This window comes from Diabrotica virgifera, chromosome 4 (genome assembly GCF_917563875.1).
Source record: "Diabrotica virgifera virgifera chromosome 4, PGI_DIABVI_V3a".
In the NCBI taxonomy this organism is placed as follows: Eukaryota; Metazoa; Arthropoda; class Insecta; order Coleoptera; family Chrysomelidae; genus Diabrotica; species Diabrotica virgifera.
Window position 1 is genome coordinate 232,586,875 of NC_065446.1, and position 23,052 is coordinate 232,609,926.

The 23,052-nt window shown below is 34.3% G+C and overlaps 1 protein-coding gene across 1 annotated transcript in view; it reads right to left on the reverse strand.

The window, feature by feature from the left end:
- The window catches only part of LOC114327525 (uncharacterized), a 132,163-nt gene extending 112,312 nt beyond the window's left edge, over positions 1–19,851 (reverse strand). Inside the window, exon 1 of the mRNA XM_028276192.2 lies at positions 19,650–19,851. The gene's annotated coding sequence lies outside the window, so the exon portion shown is untranslated. The remainder of the gene's footprint in view (positions 1–19,649) is intronic.
- Between the last annotated feature and the right edge of the window lie 3,201 nt (positions 19,852–23,052).

The window sequence follows — 23,052 nt, forward strand, 5'->3', positions numbered from 1 at the left end:
TTTAATTCTAAAACGCTGCTTTTAATACTAAATGGACATGATGACTCTCTTTGCCTTTTACTACAGGCATCTGAAACAGATAGAACTTACTTCAGAAGAAAAAGGTTCAGTTATTACAAAAGAAGAAATATTAGACGTTAAAAACAATGAAGAGGGAGAAAAGCCCTAGTCCTGAAATGCTTCTTATCAAAATGCTAAAAATTATAGATGAGAAGCACATTGATGTTTTAGTGACACTCTTGAACCAAAATAGTTCAGGCGTATTACCCAAAGACTGGTTAACATCGATCTTTATTTATCTCCCCAAAAAGAAAAACACAAGAGAATACGCTGATTACCGCATTGTTAGCTTGATGTTCCATTGCTACAGTTACTACTAAAAGTCGTCCATAACCGAATATATCATCAACTTAATATACTGATATAAAGGTGGCTGGACGTCAATCAATATATACCGGGTGGTGAAGCATAAAACAGGCCATAGGAAACTCAATGTAAAATTCTAAACTGTGGAATTCCTGCTTCCCTAATTATTTTACATCAAAAGTCATGAGAGAATATTTGTAGAGAATTAAAATCTGTATTAAAATCAAAAGTTAGTAGGTATATGTGAAAAAATTAGGCCACACGTTACTATTTAACTGACAGTGCTCACACCATTGACTGAATAAAAAATCTTTATTATTAATACTTTCTCTGCAACTGAGGGTATCTTATCAACTGTATTGTTTTTAAACAATCAATGATAAAATAAAAATATTGACAGTTCAAAAATGTGGAAATAGTAACTTCATTGTGACACATTATTGCACCGTGTGTGGCCTAATTTTGGGCTGAAAAACCGAAAAATGTATTACATTTTTACAAAATTTTGGAATATGTTTAATTCGTAGAACAATTTTAACAGTTGTTTTCAATACAGATTTCAATCCTCTACAGAGAGTTTCTAATACCTTTTGATGTAAAATAATTGGGGAAGCAGGAAGAAACAGTTTAGAATTTTACATTGAGTTTCCTATGGCCCGTTTTCCAATTCACCACCCGGTACATGCATATTTTATTGACTAGAATAAAGCATTCGATAAAGTACGACATGAATAATTAATGAAAGTCCTGAAATCAAAGAATATAGACTACAAGAACCTCACAATCATTAGAGCGAGTAAAAGTACGTGTTGCTGTCCGAGGGAATTGAAATTAGACGTATGGTAAGACAGGGACGCGGTATAACATTTTGTAATTGTCTCTCTTTTGTTGACAATTGGAGTGATCTAGATTTGATAGATTTATTTATCCATTAACTTTTGGCTGCATATCTTACGCAATAATTGTATTACCTATAGAATAACACATCCTTATTGTAACATGATTAAAAATATGATATAGTTGTTCCATTTTATCTTTGCCCATGCGTCATGATTCATTATCAAACAAGTTAAATCAAAACATAAAGTGAAACGTAACGTCGATGTGTTTAATCATTGATACGTATTGTCAGTGGTAATAATTAGGAAATTGCTATTATCCCGTATACATATTTTATATATAAAACTTGTTTCTAATTTTCCAAATACATTTTATTATTATTATTATTTTTATACAGTATGTACTCATAGCTTTAAAATAGGTAAACTATGCAAGTTTTTATGTGTACAAAAACCAATAAATTTAGTAGTTTTAACAATTATACAGGGTGAGGCAAATAAAGGGCCTATTAGAAATATCTCGAGAACTAAAGGCAACAGAATAATGAAAATTGGAATAAAGGGGTTTTGAAGGATGATATATTAAATGAAAATATGTTCATCTCTTTGCAACTTCCGGTTATACCGGAAGTTGCTTATAACTTCGTTTTTTTAAATGGGACACCCTGTCTATTTTTACATTTTTGGATTCTCTTCGATGTCTTCTTTCTTAAAATATGAGGTTTTGTAATATTATACAGGGTATTTTAAAAGATAATTACGTTTTTTTATTAATTTCGTAGCAACATTCACACCCTGTAGAATTGTAGTAGTTTGACATCTAAAACTCTACTTACGTTCAAATGATTTTTAATATACTCTACTATTGTTAAGAATCATTAGTATAGCTAAATTTTTAATTTTAGTATACAGGGTTGGTCGAAACTCGGAATGAGTATTTTCTGAGTTTTCTTAAATGGAACACACTGTATTTTAGTATTGTAATGAAATGATATTTTATGGTACTTTTTTATTTCTTAAGCATTCCCTATACCTAACTGCTTTAATTTGTGCTTAATTGTTAATCGCACCAACAATCTTAGCTACGTAGGTATTTTGATAGCTAAACCATTATTGGTAATTTTAAGGATCAGTCTGGATTAATCTGCATTTATTTCTGAAAAATTATTTGGGATTGAGTATTTTCACGGCCAACCTAATAAAATGTTACGTATTTTTTGGTGCAATTAATGTTTAGCTTGAATCACCAATAACTCACAAATTAAAGCAGTTAGGTATAGGGAATGCTTAAGAAATAAAAAAGTACTATAAAATATAATTTCATTGCAATACAAAAATACAGGGTGTTCGATTTAAGAAACCTCAGAAAATACTAATTCCGAGTTTCGACCAACCCTGTATACTTAAATTTAAAATTTAGCTATACTAATGATTCTTAACAATAGTAGACTATATTAAAAATCATTTGAACGTAAGTAGAGTTTTAGATGTCAAACTACTACAATTCTACAGGGTGTGAATGTTGCTACGAAATTAATAAAAAAAAACGTAATTATCTTTTAAAATACCCTGTATAATATTACAAAACCTCATATTTTAAGAAAGAAGACATCGAAGAGAATTCAAAAATGTAAAAATATACAGGGTGTCCCATTTAAAAAAACGAAGTTATATGCAACTTCCGGTATAACCGGAAGTTGCAAAGAGATGAAAATATTTTCATTTAATAGATCATCCTTCAAAACCCCTTTATTCAAATTTTCATGATTCTGTTGCCTTTAGTTCTCGAGATATTTCTAATAGGCCAGTTATCTGCCTCACCCTATATAGCAAATTCATAATAATTACGTTATGCGTGTAGAAGGACAAATATGAAAGTTGCAGGTTGCAGTAGAGAACTGATTTACTGCTTCTGCTAAGCTAAACTATCACATTCGAGATATCAGTTTCTTGACGATCTTGCAATATAATATGTTACATTTAAAATATTATTTAATCTTCTAATACGAGGGTGTTTTCATTTTATAACAGGTTTATTTGATAACTATTTTTTATGTTCGGAAGCATTATAAATTGAGTCTTCTCTTGATTTAAAGATAGTTTATTTGGAAAAACCAGTTTTGCGCTTTTTCTAAAGTTTAGATTATTAAACGACATAATTTATCATCATCATCAACCAGAGACGGATTTGAAGACTTGCCGCCCATAGGCTATCCACTATTTCTGCCCTCCTTCCCGCCATTGTTTACTTTTTTATGTAAATTTGCCGCCCCCTGAATTCTGCCTCCTGCGTTTACTAATTTCCTTCACAGTTGCCGGTCTTATGCTGGATCTTTATGCATGGATTTTGCTTACATCATTTGTTATTTCATTTTTATTTGTTATTTGCTTACATCATTTGTTATCCATTTTTTCTTGGGCGACCAACTGACCTTCTATTATGAGGCCCTTCCCAGAATGTTGTACTAAGGAGTCTTTCGTTACTTAATTTTAGTAAATATCTCGTCCATCTTATTCGGTTTGCCTTAATGTAGGTACTATGTTTTCACCTCCATAGAATGTCTAGAGTTCCTGATTATGTGTTCCAGTCGCGTGCGGTGACATTTTCGGAAGAGGAAACGATTCAATAAGGGTTTAACAAATATTTTCTTACGAGGATCGAGATCAAAATATATACCTACTTAATAGGTGTATACCTATTGCATTACCTGTTAACTTATATAGACTAAAAACAAGAAATACAAAAAATTAGGTATAGTGTTTAACCCAGTCTGAGAGACATGCACACGCCTTGAGAATGAGATTCGGGTGATACAAATTCATTGAGGCAAGGAGTCAATGAGGATTTACTCTTATAAGCTGGCGTCACTCCATCCCGCCCCCAATGCTTCATACTATCCACTTCCCCTCCGATAGCACTCTGATGCGCTATATGGGCTCTCTATCAGCAAAGTGCTTATTATGTGGGAGTCCTGGATACAAGGACTCACAAACAAAATCCTATCCCGATCAATGCAGGTTAGTGACTATAGTGACTTAGTATATCGTATATCTAGTGACTTATCATCGATCTGTACTGCTTGCTCAGGGTCGAGTCCCTACTCCAGGCTTGGTTTCTTTAAACTTAAAAAGAAGAGTTCTATTCAAAATTGTTTTTATATTCCGATTTCGAATCACCTTCCATAACACACGACTTTCAACAATATGACACTTATTTACTTATACTTGAGTCCTATTCTCTTACCAACCAATGCAAATTTTTTGTCGATAACATCGTCGTAAAATTTTGGATTTTCTGATAATTGTTTAATAAATGCACTCTTTTTCAATGGATAATAGGGCTAACTTGGAAATTCTGTCTTCACTTGTAAAATTTATTGTAAAACTTTTGATGCGTTTTAATACTGAAAAACTTCGTTCAACTGATGCACTTGTAGCTGGGATGTTAGTAAATACTACTTAATTCACACAACTTGCCCACTTCACTCAGAGACTGATTTAAACCAGTAGTATTCAAAAAATTCAACCGATTCCTAAGTATTTCTTTATCACTAATTTCAGGTGTTTTATAAATGACATTTAACTGAGAATGCAAAGCTAGATTATCAAAAAAAATCATAATTTAATCGTACTGAATTAAATAGGTACATACCTCTGTGGGAGATTTTAATGAATTATAATTATACATATTAAAATTACATAATTCTACATATTTTATTTCTTTAAAATTTTCAAAGTGATAATTCATTTGTTGTAGAATATTATCAAAAATTTCGATGTATAATCGTCGATAGGTCTCTCTTTCGCCGACAATATCAATCATCATTATTTTTCTTTTAGGTTCGAAGCCCATATTTTCAGCTTTATCCCAAATATTTTTGAACAGCTCATTTTTTTAATCATCATAAGTCATCAAATTGTCTTATACAAAATGCAATGTCACTTGACTTCGTCTGTAAAATGTCGTAGGTACTATAAAATATCAGTAAAAGGAAAAATCTCAAAATCGAGCCATTTGTACCTAAATACCTACCCCTTATAGCAGCAGCAACAGACTCCGCATCTCGTTTTCGGAATCGGAAGCGGTCGGACGAGCGCTTCTAGGCGTATCAAAATTCGCGTGAAAGGAACATGACTAGCGGGCGAGGTTATTAAACCCTGACCAATTTTTGAACGGGACAAATGCATGACAAGCAGCGATTTTGAGATGCGCTTCCGTCAGGACCGGACTGAATCGTTGAATTGTGTGCATATTTGAGACCGTTTGTATGTGATCAATTTTTAATAATGTTTCAATGCCTATTAGTTACATAATAGATTACTTAGATTAGGGAAACATTGTTGATAATTAAATACTAATTAATTATATATGTATTTTCTTATATGGAAGAATAGGAAAGCGGTGCTTCCCCCGCTTCCATGGACCGCACGCCTCTGATGTGTTCTTTTCCATTCCCTTGTTGTCTCGCAACAACGCCCAAATATAGTTAGCAGTATCTTCCGTTCCAATACGGGAAAGCGAGACAGGTTTCGATGTCTCACTTTCAAATGGCTTAGTTAATCAAAATAGCAATATGTTAATATACTCGTATTTGTAGCATCTGCAAAATTTACAATGTCGTTTGCTACTTTTCAAACAAAGTCCTATATATAAAGTAGAAAGAGAGTTGGAACTTGGAACTAAGACACTACTTTGCGGAATACCTTTGGTGATTTGACACCCATCTGAAAGATATTCCATATTACCTGTCTACATAACAATCTGCCTCATCTGTGGCAGACAAATATGACGAAATCCATCTCAGTAGTGTCCCTCTAAATCTCCATACCTTTCTAATTTTTGAATAATAATTAAGTTTTCCTAGTAATCAAATGCTTTTTAATTCCATTGACACATTTAGAATAAGGAATGAAAAACAATACTGGACAAAAATTTTTTCTATGCATTAGGTATATTAAATTATATTTGTAAAAATTAATGCAAAATCCTTTGTAAAAGATATAATTTTTTTATTGAAATTCCTTTAATAGTGCAGTCATTTAAGGTTTTCACCTCCGATTTCGTTGAACCTCCATCGATTTTCATGAAAATTAGTGAGTAGTTAGAGAATACCTCAAGGAACAAAGGTGACATGATGCCAACTTGCGCTTTTATCCTGGGGGTGGATGCCACCCCTTCTCGGGGGTAAAAATTATTTTATTAAAAATAATACCATAAGTCCATAGAGGGACAAATTATAAGCAAAATGTATTATATAAAGTTATAAAAATAAATCAACACTTTTTGAGTTATTACAGACCAAAGATTTTATTTTTTCGTAAAAAAATGCATGTTTTAAATCGGTTTTTCACGTATAAATCAAAAATTATAAGCATTTACAAAAAAGTTATAATTACTATAATAAAAAACTAAATACATTCCTTACATAAAGAACTAATCTAATGTTAGTTCAAAGTGAGTTATTCGCAATTAAATGTGTATTTTTTTCGATGAGTACTCAAATCTATGTATTCAAGATTAAATAACGGGAAAACGATGCAATGTATAAAATATTCCTGCTAAACATTAGCCAAAGTACTTCAAAATACATATCAAATGAGCTTCAGAACAAGGTAATGGCGTCAAAATTAAGCAAGTTATAATGAAAATAAAAGAACCGTTTCGAATTTTTTAGGAAAAAGTGGAAAATAAAACATACGCCATTTCCACAAAAATTAAAATTTATAGTAATCCTTACAAGAACTTCTTTATATTAGCATTAGTGTTCGATAATAATTTTGACCGGTTTAGAATGCATATTTTTGAAAAAAAAAGATATAATTTAAAAAAATCATAATTTTTAAAATTATTGTAATTCTCAAATTCTTTTGATAATAACTCCAAAAATACTCAATATACGTAAAAAATTATATATAATCAAATTTCAGTTTTTTCTGTGCCAAATATTTTACTTGTTTTAATATTTCTATAGGGTAAAAAATAACCGAGATAGAAACGTTTAAATCTTAAATTTTGCTGTGGGAATCATGCTACCGGGGTCATTTAACCTTTTATTTTTAAAAAAGTAAGGGGTTTAAAAGATTAGGTTCAACGTGCTTAAATAGCACTTGGAATTAACTTTCAAACAGTTTTTAGATGAACCTGATATCGTAAACAAGAACGGAGTTATTAAAAAAACAATAACATTTTTTGGAAAAAATTTTAAAATATAAATTTTGAAAAAATGTTGGAGCATAAATTTTAACGCTATCAACATGTTCGGGGGCTCATTTAATATATATTTTTAAGTACTTTGACAAACGTTTAATAAGTTTATGTTATAAAATGCATCGATTTCCCGTTATTTCAGCTTGAATACTTAAAGTTTTTTACTCGCCGAAAAAAATATACATTCAATTACCTATAACTCACTTTTAGTTAACATTAAAAGATTTTCGTAGTAAGCGGCTTATTTCATTTTTTATTAGCTTCAATTTTGATAATAGATTCCTAATTAGAAAGTCAACGAGTACACACGTTGTCGCTTTATCGTTTGCTGTAGGTAGATATTTCTGATATCTACGAGTTTTTTTTTTCTTATTACTAGTTTGTACTAATTACCATGTAAACACAAAGAAATATGTGATATTTACGAACAATTCAGTGTTGTTTTTTAAAAAACTGTGCATCGTAAACTACATTAATTGAACAATTTGATTATCCAGTGGCGTAACATCATACCAGGTAACTGTTATTTTTTTTATCACTTTATCCACAGAGTCCTACTAGGACGTCTGTTGCATTAATAAAATTTACGTGTAGTGGTTTTGGCATCCAGGACCACTCACAAAAATGACCTCAAATAACTCTCAAATAAATTTACAAACTAACGTAACAATGAATAAGTCTTATGTCGCCGCAACCTTAACTAAACCTGCACCTCCATCGTTTCCTCATAAAAATCAAGCCCTTGTCTTACATGCACTTCCAAATGTCGTTCTGTTTGAGTATATAAAAGCTATAGGTGACATTGTTACCCCCAAGAATATTACCTTTGCATCTCGAATTTCTAATAATCGTATTTGTATTTATTTAACCTCCGTTGCAGTAGTCGACGAACTTCTGAGTACCCACCAAAGTATTACCATAAACTCAATAGTTGTCCCTATCAGACGACTTATTACTCCAGCTAAACGTATCCTCATATCAAATGTATCGCCCACAATACCGCACCTCATAATAGAAAAAGCACTTAAAGATATCGGATTACAAATAGCTTCTCCTGTATCATTCGTGAAATGTGGCTCACTTAGTGATGATTATGCCCACATAATGAGCTTCCGAAGAGTCTCTTATGTTATTCCTGATAACGAAAACTTTTCAATTCAAACCTCTATCTTAATAACTTACGACAACACGCCAAATAGAATATTTGTGTCTACTGACAAATTAGAATGCTTCTTATGCAAACAAGCTGGCCATACTGCTGACGCTTGTACAAATGCTCCAATCACAGTAACTCATACCGAACTTTCTACACCCGCTACCCCCGTATCTCTTCCCACCGATATATTATCTCCAACGGAAAGCAGTCATATTGAAACTAATTTACTAAATGCAACTTCTTCCGAAATTCCAAGTACTTCAACACAAACTGACATTACAGAGTCACCACCCCTCCTAACACATGGCCATAAAAGACCCATATCTACTGACAGCAATGCAAGCACCCCACTTCAAATTTCTCCGGTCACTACACCGGATCTAACTAACAACCAAATGCCTCCACCCTTGCTTGTCAAAACAAATACTCCCTGTAAACGCAAAAAGAAAAAATCCAAAACAACAATAACAGAAGAACATAAACTAACAGTCAGTTCACTTAATGCAGTTCAAGGCATCTACAAAAATAATTCATCGGAACTAACTCTTACCGAAACTCAGTTTACAGCTTTCCTAGAAATTACATATGGCATCCCAGATCCACTTAAAGAAGCTCTTAATTTCACTTCTAACATTGAAGGATTACTAAACGATTTATCACTTCTCCATTCAAAATCAACTGAGAGGTCTTTTAAAAACCGCATTACTAGACTACAAAAAAAAAATTAAACGACAACTTAATCCTGATGACAATGACAATATGAGTGCCTCGTCTGACTACCAAACTGAAGATGAAACCACCTTTCCTATTTCTGAACAAGCTCTTCCATCTTCACAGTTTTCTACCTCTCAAGCTAACTAAAACTCGCTTTCAAAATAATTCAATGGAATTGCGATGGATTTTTTCCTCGTTTGGAAAGAATCCAGCAATTAGTTGCCGAAGAACAACCTGAAATCATATGTTTACAAGAAACTAATTCCAAATTATCCAAACTTCCTAAACTAAAAAATTTTGAAGACTATCACTATGTTCGAACTGACTGCAATAGAGCCAGTGGTGGAACCTCAATTTTTGTTTCCAGCGAACTATTTTCATCTCACCTCTCTCTCACCACCGAACTTGAGGCTATCGCCATAACCGTATGGTGTCCAAATAAGCTCACTATTTGTAGTGTATATATTCCACCCAACCACTCACTAAAGGAAATTGAACTTCTAGACCTTATTTATCAGCTTCCTACACCGTACATTCTAGTAGGCGATTTTAATGCTCATAACTCTATGTGGGGATCCAATCATACGTCAAATAAAGGCAAAACTATCGAGAATGTAATTAACTGTACAGGCTCTTGCATATTAAATACAGGTTCTAATACACATTTAAATTTTTCCTCTGGGACGTTTTCTTCGATAGATCTTAGCTTTAGTGATCCCAAATCTGCACCTTTACTAACTTGGAAAGTCTCTGATGACCTTTATGATAGCAATCATTATCCTATCTTTATATCATCTAATATTCCCAATACTGAACAAACTCTGCCCAGAAGCTACTGGCGACTTAAAAATGCTGACTGGACAAGTTATACATCCCAAACAGATATCGCATTTCCTTCTCTCATACTATCAGATAATATTGATAATAACATATCATTAATCACAGACATCATACTTTCAGCTGCCAATTTGCACATTGGCAAAAGTACTATGTCACATAAACAAAAAAGAGTTCCTTGGTGGAATACCTCATGCCAAAGCTCTGTAGAACAACATAAAGTGGCACTAAAAAATTATCGAAAAAATAAAAACCCCGAAAATCTCACAACATTAAAAAAAGCTAGAGCCAAGTCACGGTTCATTATAAAACAAAGTAAAAAATCTTCTTGGAAAAACTATGTATCTTCTATTAACGAAAATACCAATCCTACTGATCTCTGGAAAAAAATACGCCAAATCCAAGGCATCAATACAAACACTAAAATCTCTAGTCTTATCTCAAATAATATTACTATCAGTGATAATCAAGAAATTGGCGAAACCCTAGCAAAACACTTCGATACAAAATTTAAAAGCAAAATAAATTCTTCTTTACTTGAGCCATTAGTCAACACCCTTCCTCCATGCTCTTCCGAAACAGTTAAGGATATTACTTATCTGAATTCGGCGTTCTCTTACGCAGAACTTGCCTCGGTCATTAACACTTTCAAAAACACTGCTTCTGGCCCCGACGATATTCCCTATATCTTTATAAAAAAACTATCCAACTTAGGTCTCCTTAAACTTCTTGAAATGTTTAATTTAATCTGGTCATCCAACAAATTTCCCAACCAGTGGCGAACCTCAATTATAATACCCATTAAAAAACCTAACATAGCTCGCTCGTCACCCAGTGCTTATAGACCAATATCACTCACTTGCACCATGTGCAAAATCTTAGAAAAAATGATTAACAAAAGACTTATATGGTTCTTCAACAAATATAACATAATTCCCAAAGAACAGTCAGGTTTCCGACGAAATCGCTCGACTCAAGATAATCTAATACTTCTCCAAAGTCATATTTCTGATGCTTTCAACAAAAGTCAGGAAGTCGTCGCTGCTATATTTGATGTCGAAGGCGCCTTTGATACTATTAGCAGGCAATCTATACTGAACAAACTAACCCTTTATAATATTAAGGGTAACATATTCAATTTTATACAAAATTTCTTATCACTTCGATCGTTTAGAGTGTCTGTCAATGGTATTTTTTCATCAGTTCACACTCAAACCGATGGGGTACCACAAGGATCAGTATTAAGCCCAACTCTTTTTAATCTAGCAATAAGTGATTTATGCTCTAATATACTTTCCCCCATTAGACATGTCTTATATGCAGACGATCTAATAATTTACTGCCACGGACGATCTATCTCTACAACTTCTAAGCTCATTCAATCCGCAGTAGATACCCTCATTAAGAAAACAAGCTCCATAGGCTTATCATTATCATATACAAAATCAAAAATAATAAAATTTAGTAGACGACCACCATCACCATCTCCTAGTATTATGATTGACAAAGCTTATCTTCCCTCTGTCAGAGAATGTAAAATACTCGGTTTAACGTTTGACTCACGACTTACCTGGAAGCAACATATATTAGAAATAAAAGGTGAAGCTCACAAAAGACTAAATATTATCAAAACTCTTTCACACTATCAATGGGGTGCAGATGAAAATTCTCTTCTGAAGATATATAGATCTGTTATTCGTTCCAAACTGGATTATGGTTCTTACATATACATCTCTGCTCCTAAAACATATCTTAACCTCCTAAATTCAATACATAACACAGCTCTCCGCATTTGTATAGGAGCTTTCCGATCTAGTCCCGTAGAGAACTTATATTGTGAAGCAAATGAACCCCCTCTTTGGATTAGACGGGAGCAGCTGCTGCTATCCTACGCAGTATCTGTTTCTTCTAATCCCTCTAACCCAGTATATCCTCTTTTTGTATCATCCGCGAATAAACTGCATGACCACTCTAAATTACCTTCGATAAAACCCGTCCCACTAATTTTGGCGCAGTTACTTGATGACATTTCTCTATCACAAATAATTCCACTTCTCCCAACCCCTTATCCTCCTTGGTCTATAGTCATTCCTCATATTAACACATCACTCTCAAGATACGATAAATTTACAACTCCGAGGGAACTCATTAGGAACAGTTTTAAAAAAATAATCTCTACAAAGAAATACGACTTAGTTCTGTATACTGACGCTTCAAAAAATGATACAGGGGTAGGCTGTTCTGTTACAACGTCACATAATCTTATCACGGCATCCCTTATCCCCCCTTTTTGTAGCGTTCATACTGGCGAATTATTCAGCATACTTCAAGCTATCAAAAACATTTCTCTATCAAATAAGCAAGTTGCTATATGCACAGACTCTCTAGCCTCAATCCAGTCTATCCAAAACATATTCACTGATCATCCTATCGTCCAAAAGATCCATGACCATTACCAACGTATCCTTTCCCAAAATATAACAGTTACTCTGATCTGGCTACCATCTCATATTGGGATAGAAGGTAATGAGCTTGCAGACCACCATGCCAAGATTGCCTCAACATCATCTGTTATCGCCGATAACATCCAAATTAGCAAGGATTTAAAAGCTTACATTAAAAGAAGAACAAGAGTCCGATGGCAACAACACTGGGACACCAACTGCTCAGCTTTACATCAAATTCAACCGCTAATCGATAGTCCTCCTATTTTTGGACCTACAAGTTTGTCTAGAAGAGATCTTGTCGTGGCAAGACGACTCCGTATCGGGCATACAAAATTAACCCATGGTTACCTAATGTCATCCAGCAACCGACCTAATTGTGAAAGCTGTCAATTACAACTGACAGTGAATCATATTCTCACCGAATGCCTCCAATATTCTGCCAGAAGGCTATTTTTTCACCTCAAAGACAATATACGAGACATACTAAATAATGCGGATCAAATCCAGTGCGCCATAAAATTTCTAAAAGACATTCAGTTGTATTATAAAATATAATTTTCATTGTACCATATTTTTTTGCATTGTGTAACATATTATTTATTGTAATATTGTTGTAACCGTTCTTGTGCAAGTGGCCTTAGTAGCCGAGCACATTAATTTTAAATAAAAAAAAAAAAAAAAAAAAAAAAATTTTGATAATAATAACTTTTTTGTAAAAACTTACACTTTTAGAGTTATTGATGAAAAATTGGTTAAAAACATGCATTTTTCTCAAGAAAAATTTTTGATCTTTAATAACTCAAAAAGTTTTGATTTATTTTAATAACTTAATATAACAAATTTTGCTTGAAATTTGTCCCTCTATCGAATTATGGGGTTATTTTTATTAAAATAATTTTCACCCCCGAGAAGGGGTGGCATCCACCCCCAGGGTAAAAGCGCAAGTTGGCACCATGTCACCTTTGTTCCTTGAGATATCCTCTAACCACTCACAAATTTTCATGCAAATCGATGGAGGTTCAACGAAATCGGAGGTAATAGCTCATATCCACCTTCAGTGACTCCACAATAAGGGCTACATCATAATATAATGTTTTCGATTTTTAACAAAATCAATATTAGTGATTTAGAAGTGGTTGATCTAAAGCTGAGCCACCAAAAAATTCCCAGGGTATGAACCCTTTAAATGACATAAAAATAGCTCATTTGCTTAAAATTCCAAAGAATGGATAATATTTATAAAAAACCATACAGAAGTAAAAACTTCTTTTGTATATTGGTATAAAAAGTTTTATTAAAAAACATAAAAGTCCTCCAAAAGGATTTGCAAAACGTTTTCAATCTGAATCAGATCATCCTCAGTGAGTTCTGCTTCGTAAAAGAAACTAGCAACTTTAAAAAAAAAAAAATTTTTTTATAAAAAAAAAAAAAGTTGCTAGTTTCTTTTACGAAGCAGAACGCACTGAGGATGATCTGATTCAGATTGAAAACGTTTTGCAAATCATTTTGGAGGACTTTTATGTTTTTTAATAAAACTTTTTATACCAATATACAAAAGAAGTTTTTACTTCTGTATGGTTTTTAACTATGGTATACAGCCAGCTACGGGGACTTTCCCATTGATTTTAATATTTATAAAGAATTAGGCCCTTGGGTACAGCATACACATACCTAAACGGTAAGTATGTCTCTACATGAAGACTGTTAGATGGCAACTTCATACTCCATGAACTACAACTACAACTCCATGATGGCAACTACATGAAGACTGTTGCCATCTAACAGTCTTCATGTAGAGACATATCTACCGTTTAACAACCCACGTGATGGGGGAGTCATACTGTGCCAAAGTGCCTAGTTCTTTATAAATATTATCCATCGTATGGAATTTTAAGCAAATCTGCTATTATAACAAATTTTTATACCATTTAAAGGGTTCGCATCCTGGTATTTATTTGGTGGCTCAGCTTGTGATCAATCAGTTCTAAACACACTGATGATGATTTTGTTAAATATCGAAAACGTTCTGTGATGCAGCCCTTAAAGAGATTTTAATAAAAAAATTATTTCACAAAGGAATTTGGGTTGAATTTGTGTGATTGATGATATACAGCCAGCTACAGGAAAAATTCTTTCTTTTCCTTTGTGAAGGAAAATTCACCTTTTTCCAGTGGATTTTATATTTGTTTTATGTCACAGCTAATTCAATTGATAATAATATTACGATTACTAAATATAAATATAAGTACAACATCTAAGGTTAGTTCATTATAAAAATCACTTTAATTATCATTGATTACTTTGACCTAACTTATACTGGCTATTATTTTATTAGTTATTGTACGTATAGTAATAAATTAATATAAGTTAATGTCCGACTGGCGCGACTGGTATATTATTTGACAAATATAATTAACTATTTTTAATGGGAAATATGCCACAATTTTACTAAAAAATGATTTTATTAACGTTTCGACGTCCAAATCGGATGTCGTTGTCAAAATACAAAAAATGCATTTTTTGTATTTTGAACTTTTGGATGTACAACGTTTAAGATACTGATAGTAGTTGTGACTTTAGTTTTTGTGATTGCATGTTGGATTTTGCATATTTATGTAGAATGAGGCATGAACAAGTAGCAAAAGTAAGTGTAGCGTATACGATAATATGCTAATGCGTTAAATTTAATAAAAAGTACTCTACATGATGCGCTAACACGATTTCAAGAAAGTGGTTCATGCAACTAGTTACAAGGTTATGGTCGATTATATTCCTTTCTGTTTTCATAGATTGACTTAAACCATCTAATATTTAGAAACTTGTAGTTTAATATTTCTGCAAGTAAAAACAAGGTATGCAGAATGACTACTAAAGAACATTTGCTAGCTGATAAACTTAGAACAGGTTTAAAATTGTTGGTGTAACACCAACAACAAAGATGATTTGCTGGAGAATCTTAATTCAACAATTAGAGCAGTAATACAAAATTGCTCAATCCGAAGATGCCAAATATCTCGGCATGCATTTAGAGCGTAGTCTAACTTTGAAAAAAACATATTTACCAAACGCCTTTACTTAAATTAAGCAGCCAATAGGTATTGGCTCATTGATCGCAAATCAAAATTGTCCTTGGATAACAAAATTTTATTATAGGTATACATAAGTCCATCCTTAAGCCCATTTGGACCTATGGGATCCAGTTATGGAGCATCGTCAATATCTCCAACATAACATATCGTACAGAGATTCCAAAGTAAGGTGCGTCGCGCCTTAGTCAGTGCGCCATATTATATGTCCTGAACTAGATGATTCAGCACGACATCCCCCTAGAATCCGCCAAAGAGACCATACAACGTTTTAGTGCGAAATATTGTGAACGAGTGCTTGTGCATCCTAATGTGATGGCTAGTAAATCCATCCATAGCCAGCCATTTCCTAGCATATTTGCCACAATGGAGTAAAAATTCTGGATGTATTTTATCGGAGCCGGGTGCCTTTCCAGATTTAATTTCTGATATTGCTGAGGTAATTTCTTCTGGAGTAAACTCGTCAGAGTATTCAGATGTAGGCGGGCATGCAGACTTTAATATTTTTAGGTCTTGTTTTACTTTGGTGGTGTGGTCACGATCTCTAGGTGCCCTTGAGTTTGCTACAATGTGGGAGGCCACTCTGTTGGGAACTATTGGTACTTTGTCTCTAGTTGAGTGTCTGCTACTACCAAGTTTTCTAAGTAAGGACCACGCTTTTCTGCCTGATTTACTAAAGTCTAGTTTTTCCACAGTTTCCATCCATTTTTGCCGTCTGGCTGCATCCAAACTGCTGCAGCAGTTCGTCCGCAATTTCTCGGTCTTGGCTTTCGTTGTATTCTTGATACAATTTTTCGCATTTTTCATCCCATCCTGGGACATAATCTCTACGATATCCTCTGGGTATAGTTTTCTTCGCTGTAGATATAACTGCGCCAACAAACCTCATATAGTTTGTACGTGTTGGGGTTATCCATCCGAGACATTTGTCCAATCTCGCAGTAAAAGTCGCCCAGTCTGCTTTTTTAAAGTTCCACCTAGGTCGAGGGAAAGATGTTATTATTGGTATTTTGATGCCAACTTCTATTACAACTGGTCTATGTTGGCTATGTGGAAAATCTGGGAGCACTGTACGTGAAGCTGCCAGGGGTTGATTGTTTTCGTTTGTGGAGACAAAGCATAGGTCTGGGTTGTATTCTCGCCTCCAGGCTGCAGATCGAAAAGTTCCCCTATCTTTAGCGTCAAAGACTAAATACGTGCCAGCCCCTTCGCTCCAATTTATCAAAGCCTCGCCGTTTTGATCACTTTGTCTATACTTCCAGAGTTCGTGATGGCTGTTAAAATCTCCAACATACACTGAGGGGTGTGGGTGGGCGTGAATAACATGCGGAGGCCACAGGACTGCCGGTGGTTTATAAATATTGCTGACAGTAATTTCGCCAATTTGTATGGTAACCGTATGAATGTTATTTATGTCTGATGTAGAACATATGTGTGCATTTTCTATTTTGTTTCGTACATAGGTTGCTACTCCATAAGCTGGATGGTAAGTTGCACCCAGTAAATCGTAACCATGAATTCTTCCTCTAGCGAGAATTTGTTCCTCGTTTTCTACATGGGTTTCCTGAATTGCGACTACGTCGATATTATTTTCAATGAGTACCTTTTGAAGGTACTCACATTTACTTCTACTAATACCTTCTATATTTAAATGGCATATTCGGACGCTTGGTCCGAGTCGTTTTGTTGCTTGGTCCTGAGAAGGTCCCTTTAAGTTGTTGGTTGGAGGCATATCTTATTATTTTAATTATTTTAATGTGTTCCTTGCCAGGAGATCTAGAGATTCTAGATTGTCTGGCTGCCTATCCAAATCGAATATTTCAACGTGAAATAACCAAAAAATCAAGCACTTATGAGGGACAACTGATTATAACTTTTTAAAAGTGTTTCACGTTTCGTGTGGATGGCATACATGTGAGCCACATGATGCCTTCACCACTGGGCGGACGGTGCGCATGTATGCCATTGATTATACACATTTTTAATATGTGTTTTTTTTGTCCGTTCAGAGGATAAGTCTTAGGATTAGACATCCGCAAGCAATGTGTTAAAAGAACCTATATTTTTGTTTTTTTTAGTTTTTTCAAGATAAAAAATAAGTAAGTTACGCTCAGAATAACGTTGGTACTCTTTTTGGTAAAAAAAAATCGTGAAAATCACCCCCTAATGAGCATCCCAAATGAAATTAGTCGTTACCGCTTCACCACAAGATACTTTACTTGCAATATGTATTGTTTATATGATCTGAAGTTTCATCGATTCAAAGTGCTTATTTTTTAAAATGCTGTAATTAAAAGGGCTTGAACGAGTCACTAATCACGAGTGTATGCAAATTCACATATCTTCACCAATGTTTGTCTTACAGGAAAACAAAAAAATCCGAAATCTTGAGACAAACAAAACCTAAATTTTTTTACTGCTTGAGATTTTTGGTATTAATTTTTAAGTTAGGTATTTGGAAGAAAGGAATTTTTTAAGATTAAAAAAAAAATTCACTTTAAAACCAATTTTTTTCAAAAATGAGCACTTTAAACCGATGAAACTTACAGATCATATAAACAATGCATAGAAAGTAAATGGTAAAGCGGTAACGATTAATTTAATTTAGAATGCTAATTAGAGTGTGATTTTTACGATTTTTTTTTTTCCAAAAAAAGGATGCTCGCTGCTTGTTCTTGTTGCTAGAAACTTTTTTAAACACTTTAAAGAAGTTGTAATGAGTTTTCCCCGAAAAGTGCTTAATTCTTTGGTTATTTCACGTTGAAATATTCGATTTAAAATTTGACGAATAAGAACCTACTTTTCATTAGCTACAACTCTGCTTCCTCTGGGTTTGCAGACTTCATACATAAATTATTTTTTTCACTTTTTTGTAAGCTATATTTTTGCTAAAAGTATTTTTTCGATAAAATAATTAATTTTTGAGTTATTTGCGAAAAACCTTCTAAAAAGGGGGTTTTTTGTTGAAAAATGAACATATTCACTCGCAAATATCTCGAAAAGTATTGACTAAATCTCTATATAACAAAAGTTGCTTAGAATTAGTCAGTTTATCCAATTCCGGGCTTATTTTGAACGTTTGTTTTTTCACCGCCAAGAAAACCCCCAGGTATTCTCGGGCGCATTCCCCTGAGAATACCCCTTTTACCACCAGGGCAACAGCACACATCTGCATAATATCACTTCTTTTCTTGTTAGCTATGTGTATGACAAATTTCATGTCAATATAAGGTTCTTTAAAATTAACAGCAAAAACCGTGAGTAAATGGACTATTATTTGTAGACTAAAATATCAATAAATTAAAATGCATGACTTCTGACATGTTCTCGCAGATGGGAATCGGCAGTAACTGGATCATTTTGTTTTTTCTGTTTGTTTGTTTTTTTTTTGCAATTTTTGACCCCGGGTTTTGGCGCCCTAAAGGATGGCGCCGTGTGCATTGCACAATTTGCACATATGGTAGAGGGGGCCCTGTCAGGAAGTTGGAATACTTTTGGGGCACATTATGAAAAGTGAAAAATACGAACTATTATTAAGGAATATAATGCAGGCAAAAATCAAAGGCAGAAGAAGCGTAGGAAGACGTAAAATTTCGTGGCTACGCAATCTCCGTGAATGGTATGGATGCAGTTCAATTGAACTATTCATGCACGTAGACGTAACCAATAAAATTATAATTGCCAGAATGATTTCCAATCTGCGATAGAAGCGGAACTTGAAAAAGAATGTCATTAGATTTAACAAAATAAATGCTTATTGCTCATGTAGACTGATTGCTCTGTAGATAATCACTGGAGCTAGATAAAAAAAAATGTTTTGTTTTCGGAATTGTTTTAGCCAAAGTACTATCATACCGTTGTATATTTAAGATCACAATTTGTAACATACACATTCAAATGTCCTGATTTTTCTTTCGTCGTATTTAGCTATTTATCTATATCATTAATTAAAAATTGCAGTTTCTTAATAATGAATTGCATAAAACTCTACCTTACCTTATTATTTTACAAACAAAAGCTCCAATAAAATCCTCTTTAAGAAACTACAACTTAGCAAAGCCGAATTATTAGCAAAACGAGCACATAACGTTTAACGACACTATCTCGAGAATTTACGAGACTGAATCCGTCAATGAGTGCGTTAATAATGAAATATGAGAAGGTGCGCGTCGAACTGTTTCTTCAAACTGTCATCAACTTCTTGTAATCTGTTTGTACAGAAGCTCTCGAAGAGAGATAGTAGGTCCCGTCCGGCGAAATCCCTCCCATTCAGATTCAGGCACGCGACCCACTAGAGAGTTATTGCAGGTGATCGTTGAAAATGGAGCAAAGTGATATCGAAGATCGCTGATATGTATATTGATATTGTAACTCTTGTTATGGAAAATGGACGGTACAATATATACATATATTTGAATATTAAGAAGTTGGTAGAAAATAAATATTTTTTTATGTAGCCCCATTTATTTTAACCTTCCCGTAGTTGCGTAGATGTTCAGGACATGCATAGAGCTCGCGCTGGTCCAAGTGACCAAACCAAACTACTTCTTCTTCTTCTTCTTTTGGCATCATAACCCTGAATGGGTCTTTGCCTGTCTGGCTATGTCCTTCCATTCAGATCTCTCTTGGGCCCTTCTCCTCCATTGTCTTATATTCATGGTTTTCAGGTCGTCCTCCACGTCATATCCAACCATCTCGTCCTGGCCCTTCCTTTTTTCCGCCTTCCTACCGGCTTCCACTGCAACATCTTCTTTGTCGTTTTCATGTCTTCTTGTCGCTGAACATGTCAGCCATGACAGTCTTTGACTTTTCACAAATCTTACACTTCATTCAGTTCATTAAGCTCGTCGTTTCTGCTGATTCTCCATGTGCCGTCTTTCTCATTGCACCGGGCCATATACTTTTCTCAGTATCTTTCTCTCGAATGTCCTGAGTTGGGCTTCATCTTTTTTCGTCATTACCCAGGTTTCACAACCATAGGTTACTACGGGTCTAATCAAAGTTCTGTAGATAGTCATTTTCGTTCTGTTGTCTAATAATTTCGATGTCATCAATCTTTTATTAGCATAGTATGTACGATTTCCACTGGAAATACGTGCATTAATTTCGCTACTTACGAGTGTGCCCAGATATGTGAAAGCATACACACGTTCAATAGTATTGTAGCGGAAGAGAAATCTTGGCCGATCCCCGTATAACAGTAAACACCTCGAGAATGACGTAATCGGATGTGCTAGGCCTCGCCGGAGAATTCTGGAAGGTACGTCACGTAGGCGGAACAAGCCGATAGCTCGAGATGGGAGTCGATTGTTCCAGAATAACAACTGGGTATAAATACGGGCATATTTTGTGAATAAGTTTAGTGTATAAGATAAATTCGTCTGTAACTTATATAAATAAAGTCGTATATAAATTACGAACCGCTAGTTTTATTGTAATTAGAAGTAATTACACTAATCACGCTACAGTATAGTTGTCTATTGTTAAATTATTTTCAATCTCAGGTGTTCTTTTGATAGTCATGTACTTAGTTTTTCTTTCGTTTATTTTAAGCCCTCTTTTTTGTGCTTCAGGATCAATTTCCTTGAACGTCTCCATCTCCATTAGTCGTGTCTTGCTTCTACTAATAATGGCGACATCGTCTGCGTATGCAGTAATTTGTACTGTTTTGGTATTTATATGGCCGGTTACATTGGGTTTTCTGATGACTGCTTCAATAACTAGATTGAACAGCAAGGTTGAAAGTGCGTCTCCCTGTCTCACCCCCATGTTGATGTCAAACAGGGGAGACAGTTTTCCATCTACTCTAACTGCGGCTTTTGAACCCTGCAACGTTATTTTTATGAGGCTGATATATTATTTTTGGTATATACCTAGATTTCGGAGGTCTTCCAGCATTTTGTCTCTTTTCACACTATCAAAAATTTGTTTAGAGTCTATATACATATTATATAGTTCTATGTCGTATTCGTAAGCTTTCTCTTGTATTTTTCTAAGCATGAATATGTTGTCTGTAGTGGCTCTATTTGGTCTGAATCCATTTTGATAATCACCAATTATATTTTCGGAGTATTCTGACAATCTAGTGTAGATAATGCCAGAAAGGATTTTGTATATTACATTTAGCAATGTAATTGGTCTGTAATTCTGGCATTCCATCTTATCTCCTTTTTTTATGTATTGGCTGTATAAGACCAACTGCCCATTCATCCGGCATTTGCTCCTTGGTCCAAACCAATTTTATCAGGTAATGGATTCTTCTCCAGAGTTCGGGTCCTCCATATTTCAACAATTCTGCCGAAACTCCATCCGTTCCTGGCGCTTTACTGTTTTTTAGTTTCTTTATTATTTGAAGTACTTCTTCATAACTCGGATTTTCAATGTGCTGCTCCGCCGTAAAATATATTGTCTCGTTTTGATCATTTCCATCGTCTGCATTTAGGTTTTCCTCAAAGTATTCTTTCCATCTCATTATAATTTTTTGTTTCTCTGTTAGTAGTTCTCCGTCCTTGTCTTCGCAAATTGTCAATTTTGGTCTAAATGACTGTGTGCTTTCTTTTATTCTTTTATAGAATTTTCTGCTCTCGTGTCTGTTATTGTTCTAGGATTACGTGTACTTGTTTTTTCAAAGCCTCTCTTTTTTTCTTCTGCATATTCTGGTAGCTTGTAATCGCTTTTCGTTATAAATTTCTCTACTATTTCTTGTGTTTCTTTGAAGTTGGTTAAGCCTAGCTTGCCTTTTTTCCTCTACCGCTATTCTGCATTCATCATCATACCATTCCGCATTTTTTTGCATTTTGGCTATTCCGACAGTTTCCTCTGCAGATTCAGTCACTATTGTTTTTAATTGTCTCCATTCTTCCTCTGCAGTATCTTCCTCTCTGATTCCATTGAGTTTTATTTGGAGAGTATTTTGATACTCTTGTGTCTTTGTTGGACTTTTGAACCCTTTAACATTCCATTTTTTAATTTTCCCATTTTTCACTTTTGCCACTGTCGCGATTTTCTGCCGCAATTTTGCTCCCACAAGATAGTGATCTGAGTCAGAGTTTGCCCCGCGATACGTTCTGACATTAGTTATGTCTGTTGCCCATCTTTTTGAGATGAGGATGTGGTCAATTTGATTGGCTTCATTGGTTCCTGGTATTTTCCACGTTCCTTTATGAATATCTTTTCTCTGGAAGTTAGTGCTGACAATTACATAATTATTTGCTCCTGCAAATTGTGCAACCCTAAGTCCATTTTGACTGGTTTCATTATGCAAACTATGTTTCCCAAATATGTTTACGAAAGTTTCTTCTTTCCCCAGCTTAGCATTAAAGTCGCCTAATGTTATAACAGCATCGTGTCTTTGAATTTTATCACATACTTCCTGCAGTTCTCCATAGAATATTTCAAC